This window comes from Monopterus albus, unplaced genomic scaffold, assembly GCF_001952655.1.
Source record: "Monopterus albus unplaced genomic scaffold, M_albus_1.0 scaffold54.1, whole genome shotgun sequence".
Lineage (NCBI taxonomy): Eukaryota > Metazoa > Chordata > Actinopteri > Synbranchiformes > Synbranchidae > Monopterus > Monopterus albus.
In genome coordinates, this window is record NW_018127934.1 from 482,851 (window position 1) to 497,098 (window position 14,248).

A 14,248-nucleotide genomic window follows, 5' to 3' on the forward strand; every position below is an offset into this window, starting at 1 on the left:
GACCCCTATCCGAATCCTCTTTTTAACTCTAATTGTAACCTTTCCCTGACCTTATCCTAACCTCAGATCAAGTCATCACCCTAAGATTCAGTGATTTACTTTGTGGGAACCCAGAAGACTAGAGTTCCAATAGTGTGAGTGAGGTCCCTGGTTTTGGGCACCCAGATGCATAAAAAAGGTAAAACTCACATGCCATTGTCTCTCTGTAGTTGTAAGGACATAATACATTTCCTAGCCCCTTACCCTAGCCTTTGGCCATCTACTCCAACCCGTGCAGTCATCAGACCAAGCAGGGTAGGCCATTGAGACAGACTTCCTTCAAACTTCCTTTGACATTGTGACAGCTAAATGACAAAATGTCCTCATAATGATGGCATTGACAAAGATTTGTCCATGCAATATAATAAAGGCACTTGCACACACATACATCCTGTATACGGCATGTAAAAAGAATGGAAAAATATTTAAATCAAAGAAGAACTGTATATGTAAACATATACACTGGCCTAAATAAAGAGGCAGATGCTGTAACAACAGAGAAGTAACATCATAACAGTAACGTTCTCGTGTGGGTTAAAACACCTGTGTTTGTACTGAATGTCTGCTAGACCTTGTACTGAGGTCTAGACTGGTGAAAAGTCATAACTGTGGTCGTGGTATCACTTTCAAAACGGCCTAGAATAGCGAAATGCACCTGCAGTCAAATTTTCTTTAAGACTGACGAGGCTGACATTAAAACAATTAATAAACAACAATATGAATTCACTTTTTAAGCAATTTTCATACTACTCATGTCTTAAAATATAAGCTACCAAAAGTTGTGCATATATTCTAAAAACATTTTAAGAAAAAACTACTTAAAATATATTTGGCAAATGTAAAACAATGTCCTGACAGCACTTTTAAATATATAAGTGCATACAAGTATGTGAAACTGCATTTATAGTACATATTTTATATTTATTAGTTTATTGGGTCTGATGAGAGGGAAAATAAAAATGAAATATCAGGGAAAGCAGAATAAATGCATGAAGGAAAAATATTTATGGAAGAAAGACAGGAAGAGAGCAAATGGACAAAGAGCAGCCTACTGTCTAAAGATGTATTAGTCAGTCTAGACACTTATTAAGTAAGATTTGAACTGATCCTCTAATCATTTGTTTCAAATATTTATGCTTTTAATTCAGTTAAACTGCAGTTTACTCTCCGTTTCCATCTAAGTATTGAACAATTAGTGTTCTTGATAACTGAATACTAGGAATTAGCTAAACGAATGTAAGAATACAATCTGGATTAAATGCAGATATCTGAATAAATATTTTGCATAGTTTTCTTAGATGCGCAATGAGTTTTAATGCTAAATTCACCATTGAATGTGTCCCACTCAGATAAGAAATTACACTTCTGCAGAACAGGGTAATTCTAAACAGCATTTCTCAACATCCCCTGAAAATCTTGTTTTTGCTGACCTCTGGTGGTTTCACCTCTCACCTTGCTGTAATGATGTGCCCACAGCCAATCAAAAGCCTTGAAACTTTGAAAGGTGTTAAGTCACTCTTTGATAATATCTAAAGGTTAGATTTCATATATGAAAATAAATGTTATGCAGTTCAGTTATTAAGAATTATTACTGTAGTTGTGATTACCTGTCATGAAAGAAGTATATAAGTGATGAAAGAAGTTTTACTTAAGTAAATATAGCAATATCTGAATATAAAACCACTCCACTATTAGTAAAAGTCCTGCATTCACATCATTAACCATGTAGAAGTACAAAATACAATTAGCAAGATGTACTTAATTCATCAAATGTAAAAGTGCTCACTAGCAAAGAAAAGAAACTGGTTTGTTATTACATTTGTGTAAGCAGCATTTTAATGTGGCAGCTGGTTAAGGTTGATCTAATTTTAATTAATTTACATGTCGTTGGGTTGTTTCATGTATAACAAGGGATAATATTTTATAAGATGATTATATTTATATGTTTTGGGTGTAAAATGATCAAAGTAAACAGTGACTATAGTCATAAAATGAATGCTCTGTAAATACTCAAGTATATACAAGCACCACAACATTGTGTCTAATTATGAGTAAATATACTTCCACCACTGCTGGTTACACACTATAGGTGGGACTGATTAAATCCACAATAGTCTAATAAAAAGATGCACAAAAAAGAAACAACAACAAAAACTGGTGAAAACCGGAAGTCACCACAATTAAAAAAAAAGATAAAACAATATATCAATAAAGACAACACCAAGTCACAAAAGCGGTCTTCGAGAATTATTTTAAATGAAGATGCTGACTGTGCAGCACTAACACATACAAACAGTGCCATGAAGCATAATTTAAAAAGCAGCTGCATAACATGTGCACCCTAAAATGCATCTGTAAGTTTTCAAAAATAATTAACAAGTAAAAATAAATAAATAGGTAAATAACATCCTGATCAACAAACATTACAATCAGAATTGTTTGAACTGTAGTTGGAGAAAAAAAAAGTTTATGGTGCTTTCCTGGTGGTAAGACAGTCTTATATCAACAGCGGTGTCTGTTGTGAATGTGTTTCATGTTGTTGAATAGGAAATCCCCCAAGAAGCAGGCACTCTTTGTTTTGGTGTCTCCAAAAGCCCCTACCCCTCATTGTCTAAAGGTCCAAGCCCATCAGTAGGAAGTTATGTGGATGATTCAGTGGTGCTGCACACTTCTCGGAAGTCATCCGCGCTTGTCTGTGTATGGCCCAATAATCATAAGTTCATCTCGCACGTTGCCTCCTTTCCTGTTCTGTGCTTTGTCTGGTCTTTGTTCAAAAAAGGAAGTTTGTCAGACAGCCATTTACATGGTCAGCAGAAACTGACACAATCTGCTAAAGAAGGCAAGGCAAGTTTATTTATATAGCACATTTTCATACACAAAGGCAATTCAAAGTGCTTAACACAACGCACGCAAAGTCAAAGGTCAAAGTGTTTATTTGTCATATGCCCAGTTAGGAAACACCTTTCCCTGTACGATGAAATTCTTACTTTGCCGTCCACATAAATGCCACAAAATACTAATGAAATATAAAGTAGATAAATAAGTAACACAAAATCTAAGGCACTTTAAACAGCAAATACAGCAATATAATAAAAAAATATAAGAATATAATAAGTCAATGTGCAATTATGCATGTGCAAACTGAGAATGTAAGCAGTACAGGTCGACAGTACATGACATATTCATGGTAGTAAACTCCTCAGCTGTTTAGGAGTCTGATGGCAGAGGGAAAGAAAGAGTTTTTCAGTCTAGAGGTCCTACATTTCACACTTCTGAACCTCCGGCCAGAGGTTAGGGAGGCGAACAGTCCGTGCTGGGGGTGGGTGGGATCTTTGAGGATGGAGGCAGCCTTCCTACGTACCCTGCGGTGGTAAATGTTCTGCAAAGAGGGCAGTGGAGTCCTGGTGATCTTCTCTGCAGTCTTTACCACTCTCTGCAGGCACTTGCGGTCCATAGCAGTAGTGCTGCCATACCAGACGGTGATGCAACTGGTCAAGATGCTCTCAATGATGCAGCTGTAGAAGATGCAAAGGATCCTAGGCGACATGCCAAACCTCCTCAGCCTCCTCAGGAAGTACAGCCACTGTTGGGCCTTCTTGACCAGCTGTGTGCTGTTATGTGTTCAAGTGAGGTCCTCAGTGATGTTGACGCCCAGGTATTTGAAGCTGCTCACTCTCTCCACTTCGAGCCCCCGGATGAACAGTGGCTGATGAGATCTCCTCTCCTTCCTCATGTTCACTATCGTTTCCTTCGTCTTGTCCATGTTGAGGCTAAGATTATTGCCCTTGCACTAAGATACCAGACCAGCCACCTCCCTCCTGTAGGCTGCTTTGTCCGCGCCGCTGATGCGACCTATCACTGCGGTGTCGTCCACAAACTTTAGGATGATGGGTAAAACATTAAAACTGTCATAATAACTGATGAAGCCTCTTGGATGAGAGGTGAAACGTCTTCAACCTAAAAACCTAGTCCAGTTGATTTTTTCTATGACCTGGATGACTGAGAATCTGCACGGACATTAAAATGCATATATATAAAACATTAGAATGTAAATTAGACTGAACCATTAAATGCAAAAAAAAGTAACTATTACATGACAGCACACAGTTGTAACATACAAGTGTATACAGGCAGTACTGTTTGGACTGCTGTGGTAAACTGTGGATTTGCACTGTTCTCATTACACTTTATACCCCTTTACTTCAGTCTTCCCAAGACTAACGTCTGAAAAAAGAAAAGAAAACTAACTATCATCTTATTTGTCAGTGAATAAGTAGTTCTTTCAACTTTTACTGACTGAAGTAGAGTGTTTGTCTTTTTGGCACAGATAAATTGCTCTTTTGTGTTAAGTTGAATGGTGAATATGCTGGTCTTTGGTGGAGTTACTTTAGGTCACCTTGATCATCCAGCTTTGAATTAAATGACATGGTTCCATAAAATCTTTCCGGTTTTGGTTTCCCTTGTTTAGCCTAAAGATAAGATTAGATGCATTCTGTGCCGGCATGGTGAAGTTCCACTAGGTGCACAGTCATGATGGGACATGTTGTATGGTGGGGCTTTAAATACATGAACAGTTAAAAACAGCAAAGTGGTCTCTACTCTCATTTGCACTATTAAAGGCTGCAAATTTTTAATTGTGCTTCAGTTGTTTGTTTTCTTTTGTCCCTCTGAGAAGTTTGCTCTGCTGGCAAATACTGTAACTTCACTCAGCAGAGGAATCCAAAATGATATCATCCAGTGGAGCTCAACTGCATATCCAGTCGTAGTTAGCCAGTTAAAATGATGACAAGATTCCAGATCATGAGTCAGGCAAACTACATACAGTGTCAAGATGAAAATTTCTAAATAGAGACATGGCATTACAACTAAATGTTATGATATGGCTTTCTTCTGCAGATTTCCTGTTGAACGAGGTTGCTCATGCTACCTTGTACAGCTATTCAGTGAAAAGCTCCTTAATGGAGGAACACCAGCCAGTCAGACACCAAGGTAACTAACACACTGGAGGCGGACATGATGCAGCCTGTCCACTCTCTCTACTCCATTAAAGGAAAATGGACGCATCCAGCTGAATTGCCACAGTGTTTGATCAATAAATAAATTGATAAATAAATACATTTACTTCTTTCTGGATGAAATAAAAAGTCACCAAAGATGAATATCGGATAAAAGAAATAAACAGAGTTTACAAAAGATTAAAAAGGTGCAGTGTAATGGAAGATACTGTATGAATAAATAGCTCTGAATATAATGTCATAAAAAGTGCAGTGTAAATAATATATATAGTATTTGTTAGCATGTTCAACAATCAACCAGCCTTTTATTGACAGGGTTATGTGATCACAAGACAGTAATGTCCTATACTTTACATGGTGTCCTGGCCAAAGTGTTGTGATTAGCACGAGAATATGCATGCGTTTGCTGCATAATTAAAGTGCAAAGGAATGCTGGCGTGGGATTGGTGGAGCAGTTGGATCATGAGAAAGGCCTCTCTGTTTATTGGTCTACAAAGGCAAAGAGACCTCACATTGTGAGTCTGGGCAGCGTTGGGTTACTGTATTGTACGTCGTTTTCCCACTTCCCTTTCGCTCCTCACACAACCATGCACCAGAAGAAAGTGGCTTTTCATTGATGGGTCAGTTGGAGCATGCACAGGAACTCAGTGAAGAGGAGAGTCAGTCGACTAGCTGCAACTGCCTTTAATGATCCTAAGCCATTCCCCAGCAACAAGCAATCTGCATGAATGGTACAGAATGACTCATTACTTCCAATACTGCCATAAAGCAGTGAGTAGAGTGCAATAAATGGCAGGTTTATTGTTATTGTGTAACTTGTTCAAGGTCCTTCCTCTCTGAATGGGAAAGAATCTTCACTACTGAGCTTCTAGGAGTCAGCTGCAGAATCCTGTGCTGGAGAAAATCCTTGTAGGTTGAAGACTATCCAGTGTGCTTGCCTGTAACAGTGTCTTGGGTCATTTTGGCAGAGACTGGACTATAAACCTCCCCGCAATCCATTAAAGAGCTGCTAACCTTATTTAAACCCTACTAGCTAGCATCCAGGACCGGCTTCTATACAGTGGGAAACAGTATCTGCAGGATGTGCTAGTGATGGACAATGTAATATGTAACAAACTAATGTGGATAGCACATGAGCCAAACTAAAACCTCAAAGTACAAAGCTGGAAAGCTACAACTGGACAGTTGCTCATCATTTACTCCTTTCCCCTGGAAACCAAAATTAAAGTCTCTCTTTTGCTTGGTGGTTGAGTGAGGCATTTGTAAAGGAATTTCATCAGCAGCAAGGAAGGTACCTATGGGATTTCAAATGTCTAAGTATTAATCAGAGCAAGCAAAAAGCACATAAAAATGCTCAGGTCATTTTCAGGTAGCATTTTCTTCCTGTTATTCCTTCAGCTATTGCCCCTTACTCCACTTAATTCCTTTTTGTGTACACTATCACACCACCAGTTGCGCAACCGGTCTTGGCTAGAGGTCTGAGTTTTCTCTTGTGGTAGTGTAACAAGGAGTCCTGCCACTAAGTGTTTGGCCAAATCCTTCCTCCTTTGCTAAAACTGATGCCCCACCCCTCCTGCTGCACTCCCCCCTCTCTCGCAGTCACGCATGTTAACTAGTAAGCTGCCTTTCTCACATAAGGGCCCAAAGGACAAAGCAGCTGGTAACACTGTGCATACAGAGAGGTTTGAAATATAAAGTAAAGCCTTGCCTTTTTCTTTTGCATTATGTAATTTCTCAAAAGAAAAGGCATATTGATCCTATTGCTAAGACACAGCTGTAAGAAATGTGCTACTGGGCAACATTTTTTCTCAAAAAAGTAAATACCCAATAGAAAATTCAAACTAATGAGGATATGAAGACTGTTAATTAGTATATGTTTTAACTAAGAAACCTGGAGCTATTGAAAAAGCTATGGACAGAAAGGCAGAAGTACAAGGGTGCATGTTTTAACAAGTTATCACTAGTCTACTGGATAATATGTTTTGTCCAATGTTGGGGAAGCTACCTTGAAAGCTTTGAAACCAATGACTTCACACTGGAAGTACAGCAGAACTACCCTAGGGAGAAATCTGATTTGGTTAATCAATGCTACTTAGAAAATGCAGTTCAAACTACTTTGTAAAAACACTGATCAAATTATTGATGTACATGTGATACAAAATTATAACTAAATGTAATACAAACAATTCACAGGTCAATAAAAAATGCTACTGAGTTGAATTTATTACATTTCAGTCTGGGCTTTTCACAAGTACAACTTTGCAAGGAATGTTGTATTTTTGTTATAAACTGGATTTTGCATTATCTGACTACAACTAACACAGTAAAGAGAAATTTGCCTGGTCCCTTGTAAGAGTGTTTGACTGACTTGAGCATTGGTCTAAAAATGGGCCTGTCTTTTTAGTTGTTGGAGTGGTTTATATGATACATGAACAGCCTATTTAAGCTCTTATCTGATAGGTAATGCTTAAATGAAATGCCAAAGGAAGAAGAGGCAGGATGGAAGTTGAGTTTACACAAGGAAGGACACAGACAATGATAGAGGAAGGGCACGATAATATATAAAACTTGCCTTATCATTTCCCTAAAGAACAAGAAACAATGATGTATAATAATTACAATGGTGTCTAGGCTTCTTGTTGTGTTTCATCCTGTGGACCTACAGTGAGGACATGAAGAGGTGGAAGATAACCCTTTGCACATGTGGAGGTTATTTTGGAAGTCCAGGAAAGGGATGGGAGACCAACGCCCCTAATGTAGTCATTCTGTGACTTGCAACTAAGATTATTATTATTATTATTATTATTATTATTATTATTATTAGTACTACTATTGTTGTTGTTATTGTTTTCCCAATCATCAGTTATTGTGGAGATTACACCACTGGTCTTATAGTTTTACCACTTACCTAAATAAGAAAATGTTTAGAGCAGAAAAATGTTACATATTGTAAGACAGTAGTCACAGTGTGACATTAGCTTTCATTTGGCGTCATGTTTCTGGCCACCTGATGAATGTAAGTCCATTACACATGTATATTCAGATCAGTGAGGCTAGTGCTCCACTATATTCACCAGCTAAACTCTAACTTTTGTCTATTTGCTTTTTTTTTTTTGCACAGATGAAAGAAATACTGAATGTCACTTTAAAAGTAGCTATTTTTGTTAGTTGATTTAGAAGATTTACAACAAACTGGACAACTGCATGTCTGTCTGCATCCATTCACACTTTTTCATGTAGTCTACTGGATTTAGCTAGCCAACTAGCCTTGTAGCTATCCTGCCTGTTAAGCTGTGATTAGCACAGGCTACGTGTACAGTGAGTTTGTCGCTGCTTTTCCTCTGAAAACAGCTGCTTCCTGCTGGAAACAATCTAGACAAGAACTGTGAGACTGTATCATAATGAGCCATAGAGCTGACGGGAATATATGTTGGTTCATCACTGTGAGCAACTGCTTTTATCACACATTACACATTTTATAAACAAAAATATTGGATAGTGCACATTTAAGCTTGAAGTGTTTCATACATTGTTGTCTGGGGAAAAAAACTAAACAGGCTACACAACATTATGAATGTTAATGCATTCTCTTTTATAAAACTAAGAAACAAACAAAGAAAAAACAGTGCTGCTTCTACAATGAAACTGCTCATTTACAAAGAACTGTTGTTTTTCAGATGATACCTGCAGCTGTGCTTTGCTTGCAGCAACACTCCTCCACACTTTGCTTCATCTGAGGTCAGTAAACACACTCTTTTTTTCCATCTTGTCTGTGTTTGTCATTGGATACACCACTCTGCTATGTGTATCTCAGTGGGGAAAGCTGGGGGAGTTATGTGACCATGGACCTCTCTTGTTACAAAACATACACAGTTGCCGAACAGCCTGGCGGATTCTAAATGTCAGACAGGAGATACAAACTCTCTGTCACACATAAAAGATGTTCTGATTTTCAATTTGGGCTGGCTGGCTTGTAGTCTTGCCTGTGGCTGATCTGTACCTACTGTATAGTAAAAGCTGCTTCGTAGGGAGAAGAATGTTGATTCCTACTGTCCCATAAAGTTAGAGAACAATAATGAAAGAACTTTGCATTTCTAAAAGCCTGTATAAGATAAACAAATACAGTGATAGTAGTTGAGGATTAGAAGCATATATTTTGGTTAGCATTATATCTGTGCAGTTCAATTGAAAGTGCTCAATTAACTGACTGTTCTGATTCTACTATTGGCCTCTTGTCACATGACACATTTACTTGAATCCAAATGCAACATTTTATGAAAAACTATACGCACAGCTTAGATAGATAACATAGAAATTCAGAACTTTAATTTGACCATTATGTTATATATAAAGAATGTATCCTGTATGCCTTGCTTTTCAGTAGCTGTTTCTCCTTCCCTTGGATTAGACATACCTCTCTCTACACATTTCCTTGTCCTTAGTCCTTATTCAATATACACACTCAAAGTGGAGGCAAGTCCACACCACATCTGATCCTGTGTAAGGCTACTGTGGAATCCTAAAACATGCAGTAGGTTTACTTTTCTAATGTCTTGGGAAAGGAAATGTTATTTTTTTATTGCACCTTTCAAATAAAATTACTGAATAAAATGAATGTTACTGTTGCCAAAGGAATAAAAGTCAGTCCTGTTTCTTTAAAGATGGAGCAGATATGAGATCAACTGGGAGTTTGTTTCAGAACAGTCAGCAAACTAGTTCCAAGACCTGAGAGGTGTGGTAGGTTCAGCATACAACAGAAGATCAGACCCTTAAAATGTCTTGTGCTTTTATAAACAAGCAAAGACATTTTAAAATGGACCAGTGCAATGATGTGAGAACTAGAATTATGAGCTGCCTTTTCTTACTTCAGCAACAGACCAATCTGGTAGTCTGAAAGCTACTATAGTGAGTCCTGGACACTATCCAGTTTATAGTATTATCATGACATCTGTAAAATAGTACAAGCTATGGAGTAGCTATCATTCTCAGGAGACTCCACGGTAGCCTAAGAAGCAACGTTCTGCCATCTACAGGCCAGCTCCACTCCACTGCATTTGAAACTGTCTAATACAGTGCATCTTGGCTCCCTGAGGCATGATCCACATACAAACACCTTCTGTATGTGCAGCCCGCTTTCATCAAGTAGGAAATTATGCATATAAATGAAAAACATAAAAATAGTGAAACAAAAGTTGTGGAAGTGCCTTAGTCAAGTCAAATATATATAATAAGTTATAACAAACCCCACATCAGGTTTACTGTGTTTATATAGTATATTTGGCACATAGATGACAAAATATACTTTTAGGACGTAGAGATACCTAATTGGGTTTGCATAGCACTCCTGACAAATAATCTTCAGGTCTCCTAATATGGAGTGATGTAAATATATAATGCACTGTAATCATCACTAGAGGGTAGCAAATACACATTACTGCAATAGCATGTGTCTAAACGAATGCACAATACAAGACAATTCACTGTCTCCTGTGCTGGAAAAAATGTTTTACTGCGAGCAAAGCATGATAAATGTTTTACCCTAAAAATATCACTTTTTTCTATTTAAAAAATGCCCCTTATTTGCTTTCTTATCTGTGATATATCTACTAGAATTTACTTCTGGGTACTTGTGTTTCTGATCCTGGATTTTTATTATACCATCCAAACAGCACTGATAAGAAGCCAGAAACTAACCAGTAACACAATATGTTGTGATTTAGTTTAAGGTGATGAATGATATTTTGTATAATACATGTATAGTGTATAATCTGATCTATTGATTTGAGTTGCAGTAACTGCATTATGCCTGTTTGATTGTGTAAAAATGCTGTAAGAAAATGTAGTCCTGAATAATACACTGACCTCAGTCCTTCTTTTGACATTGAATGGAGTTTTATCATAGTTTTCTCATGCTGAATCAAGAAGTCCCACAGGATCTTAGCTTGGTCATTCTCAACCACCTTTGGAGGTGTATCCCATTTTGACTTTGGGACTTCCAGCCTGTACTTGGCACAGATGTTTCTGTACACTATGCCAGCCACTTGGTTATGGTGTTCCATGTATGCCCTGCCTGCTAGCATCTTGCACCCTGCTGTTATGTGCTGGATTTTCTCAGGGGCATCTTTGCACAGCCTGCACCCTGGGTCCTGCGTGGTATTGTAGACCCCGGCCTCTACTGATCTTGTACTTAAGAGCCTGTTCCTGTGCTGCCAGGATTAGTGCCTCTGTGCTTTCAGTCCAGCTTTGTCCAACCATTGGTAGGATTTTTCGACATCACCCACTTCTTCTATCTGAAGGTGGTACATACCGTGCAAGGGTTTGTCCATCCATGAGGGTTCCTGCTTCACAAGCAAGTGAAGATCCTCTGCTATCCGTCTCCATACGTTATCTTTGTAGTTTTTGTCCTTTTTATCATAGATAACTGAATTCGCTGAAACAAATTGGATTAAGCGGTCCGCCATGTTGAATTTGACGTCGACAAGCTGCATTGTGATTGGTCAGAGGTGCTGCTGTCGCCGCGACGAGTTGGAAAAATCGACCCGGAGGCGGAAAAAAATTAATGTCGCTTTTCGCGTCGGTCTCCTCCTTTGGCTAGCTTATTCAAGTCAAGATTTTTATTTGCCATTTATGCATAAACAGACAGTCTAGGCATATAGGAATTCTTGTGCAGCTCTCCTTTGGAATCAGGTAAGGAGTCAAAAGCCAGAAAGAAAAATTACTCTTAAAATATAAAAGTTACATAAAGGCAACAAAGCATTAAAACTGCAATACACAAAAATCAGTGACGTGCGGTCAGGGGAGGCAGGTGAGATCTTGAAAAGAAAAAAAAAGTTAACCATAAACTATAATAAATGTTAATATTTGTCGGCTGGTGTGTGTTGTAGGCCCTTTTGCCGTTCGAATCCGATGTTGAAGGATTTTTTTTTCAATAAAGAATCAAAATAATCCTTTCAACTGTTTCATAAATGGTCTGGATATATTCATGTATCGCAGCAGACAGCTAGTGCTGTGTAATTTCTACAAAAAACATGATTAAGTACCAAAAGAATCTGCCAGACAAACTGAAATTGTAACACTCAGAAGTTCAACAATTGCAGCTGTAAACTGTAGAAAATGTCAAAGCAAACTGCCTGACAGTTCTTAGCAATATTAACAAAACCCTCCGTATACCGCTTGCATTCCATGAGGGTGTATTTTTCCATTTTCAGTAGAGCAAAAACAAAGACCATTGTGAGAATATCCACTTACTAATTGGTGAACACAGTGACACGGCTGACTTGATGACAGCTGTCAGTGTGACAATGAACATTATCAGGTGGGATTTAAATTGTTCTGCTGAAGGCAGCCAGGCAGTGTACAGAAGGGATTTGAAAAACAAGGTTTAGTAAGAGAGGGGGTGTTTAGAGGCTGTCACTCAAACCAGACCTCTACCAGGACTTAATGTATAAGTTTCTGTGCTGAGGATTCATAAATTATAAATTATGAATGGCCCCAAACAAGGTAAAAGCAACAACTATGCCACAAGCTATTTTGTAACAAAAGCTAAACACTACTTCACTTCAACTGAAAACAGCATGTTTAAATTTTTGCATCTACTGGTATTCACTAAGCACATCATCACTCGGGGCCATCTTCCTGATGTATTCATGGATCTTGGTTGTTTGATCCTGGATAGTGGCTCTGAAAATCATTAATCCTCTGCTTCCTTCCTTCCACTTAGTGTACAGTTTCAGGATGCTGGATTTAGCGTGAAACCTGCTGTGCATTGTAAGGAGCTTCCTTGGTGGTCAGTGGCCTCTATCTCCTCCTTTGGCCAGCTTATTATGCCAGCGGGGTACCTGATGACCAGCAGGGCGTAGGTATTAATTGCCCGGACTTTGTTCTTTCGATTCAGCTGCCTTCTCAGGACTTGCCTTACTCTCTGCAGGTACTTGATAGTTGCTGCTTTCCTTGCAGCCTCTTCATGGTTGCTTCCGTAGTCAGTATCAGTTACCACTCTTGGTGATGATCTGGCTGAGGGGGTTCAGCCCTATGCAGAACTGCAGTGGGGACAGAGCATCTCCTTGGTAGATACCGCACTTGATGTTGACTTGTGCAATTGGCTTGAAGTTGGCCTCTAGGGTTGTTTTTTCACATTCCCACTGAGTTCTGTTGATGTTGTACAGTTCCAAGCATTCCAGGATCCATGTGTGAGGCACTGAGTCATAGGCTTTCTTGTAGTCAGTCCAGGCAGTGCACAGGTTGGTATGTCTGGTCTTGCAGTCTTGATTGACTACTTTATAAACTAGTAGCTGGTGCTTTGCTCCTTTGGTGTTGCTACTAATGCCTTTCTGGGTGCTGCTCATGTATTGAGCCATGTGCCTGCCCATCTTAGCTGCCATGATGCCTGACAGGAGCTTCCATGTTGTGCAGAGGCAGGTTATTGGGCAGTAGTTGGATAGTAACACTCCCTTTTGTGGGTTCTTCAGGATCAGGACTATCCGGCCTTCAGTTAACCACTCAGGGTGGGTTCCATCCATTAGTAGCTGGTTCATTTGTCCCGCTGGGCGCTCATGGAGTGAAGTTAGCTTCTTTAACCAGTAGGCGTGGCTCATGTCAGGGCCTGGTGCTGTCCAGCTCTTCATACTTGAGACCCTCTCTTGGATATCTGCCATTGTGATGGCTACTGGATCTTGTGCAGGGAGGTTGCTGTGGTCTGCTCTCAGGTCCACCAGCCACTGGGCATTGTTGTTATGTGATGTTTCCTTCTCCTATATGTTCTTCCAGAATTGTTCAGTCTCCAGCCTTGGTGGGTCTGCTCTCATGTTATTCCCCTGCCATTGAGAGTACACCTTGGATGGCTCAGTGGAGAACATTCAGTTTATTCTCCTGGCTTCAAGTTCTCTGGTGTACCTCTTCAACCGGGTGGCCAGGGCTGTGAGCCTTTGCTTGGCAGTCTCTAAGGCCTCAGGTATGGACAATGTGTTGTACTTCTTAGGTACCCCTTTCTTCATCATGCCTATCTGCAATTCCGATAGCTGGATAACTTCTCTCCTTGCTGCCTTGATCTTGGTCTCCAACCTCCTTCTCCATGGAGGATACTGCTCCTTATGGTCTTTGTTGAACTTATAGCCAAGCATCTCAACACCTGACGCAGACCTTGTTGACGGGCGATATCCAAGCTGGTGTGATGTATGTGTGTGTGTGTGTGTGTG

General features: G+C 39.3%; 1 long non-coding RNA gene across 1 annotated transcript; it reads left to right on the top strand.

The window, feature by feature from the left end:
- The first annotated feature begins 55 nt into the window (after positions 1-55).
- Positions 56-8,792, top strand: LOC109961358 (uncharacterized). The gene is made up of 3 exons (XR_002275125.1): positions 56-178; positions 4,936-5,028; positions 8,732-8,792. It is a non-coding gene; the product is annotated as an uncharacterized LOC109961358 (long non-coding RNA).
- Positions 8,793-14,248: the final 5,456 nt, after the last annotated feature.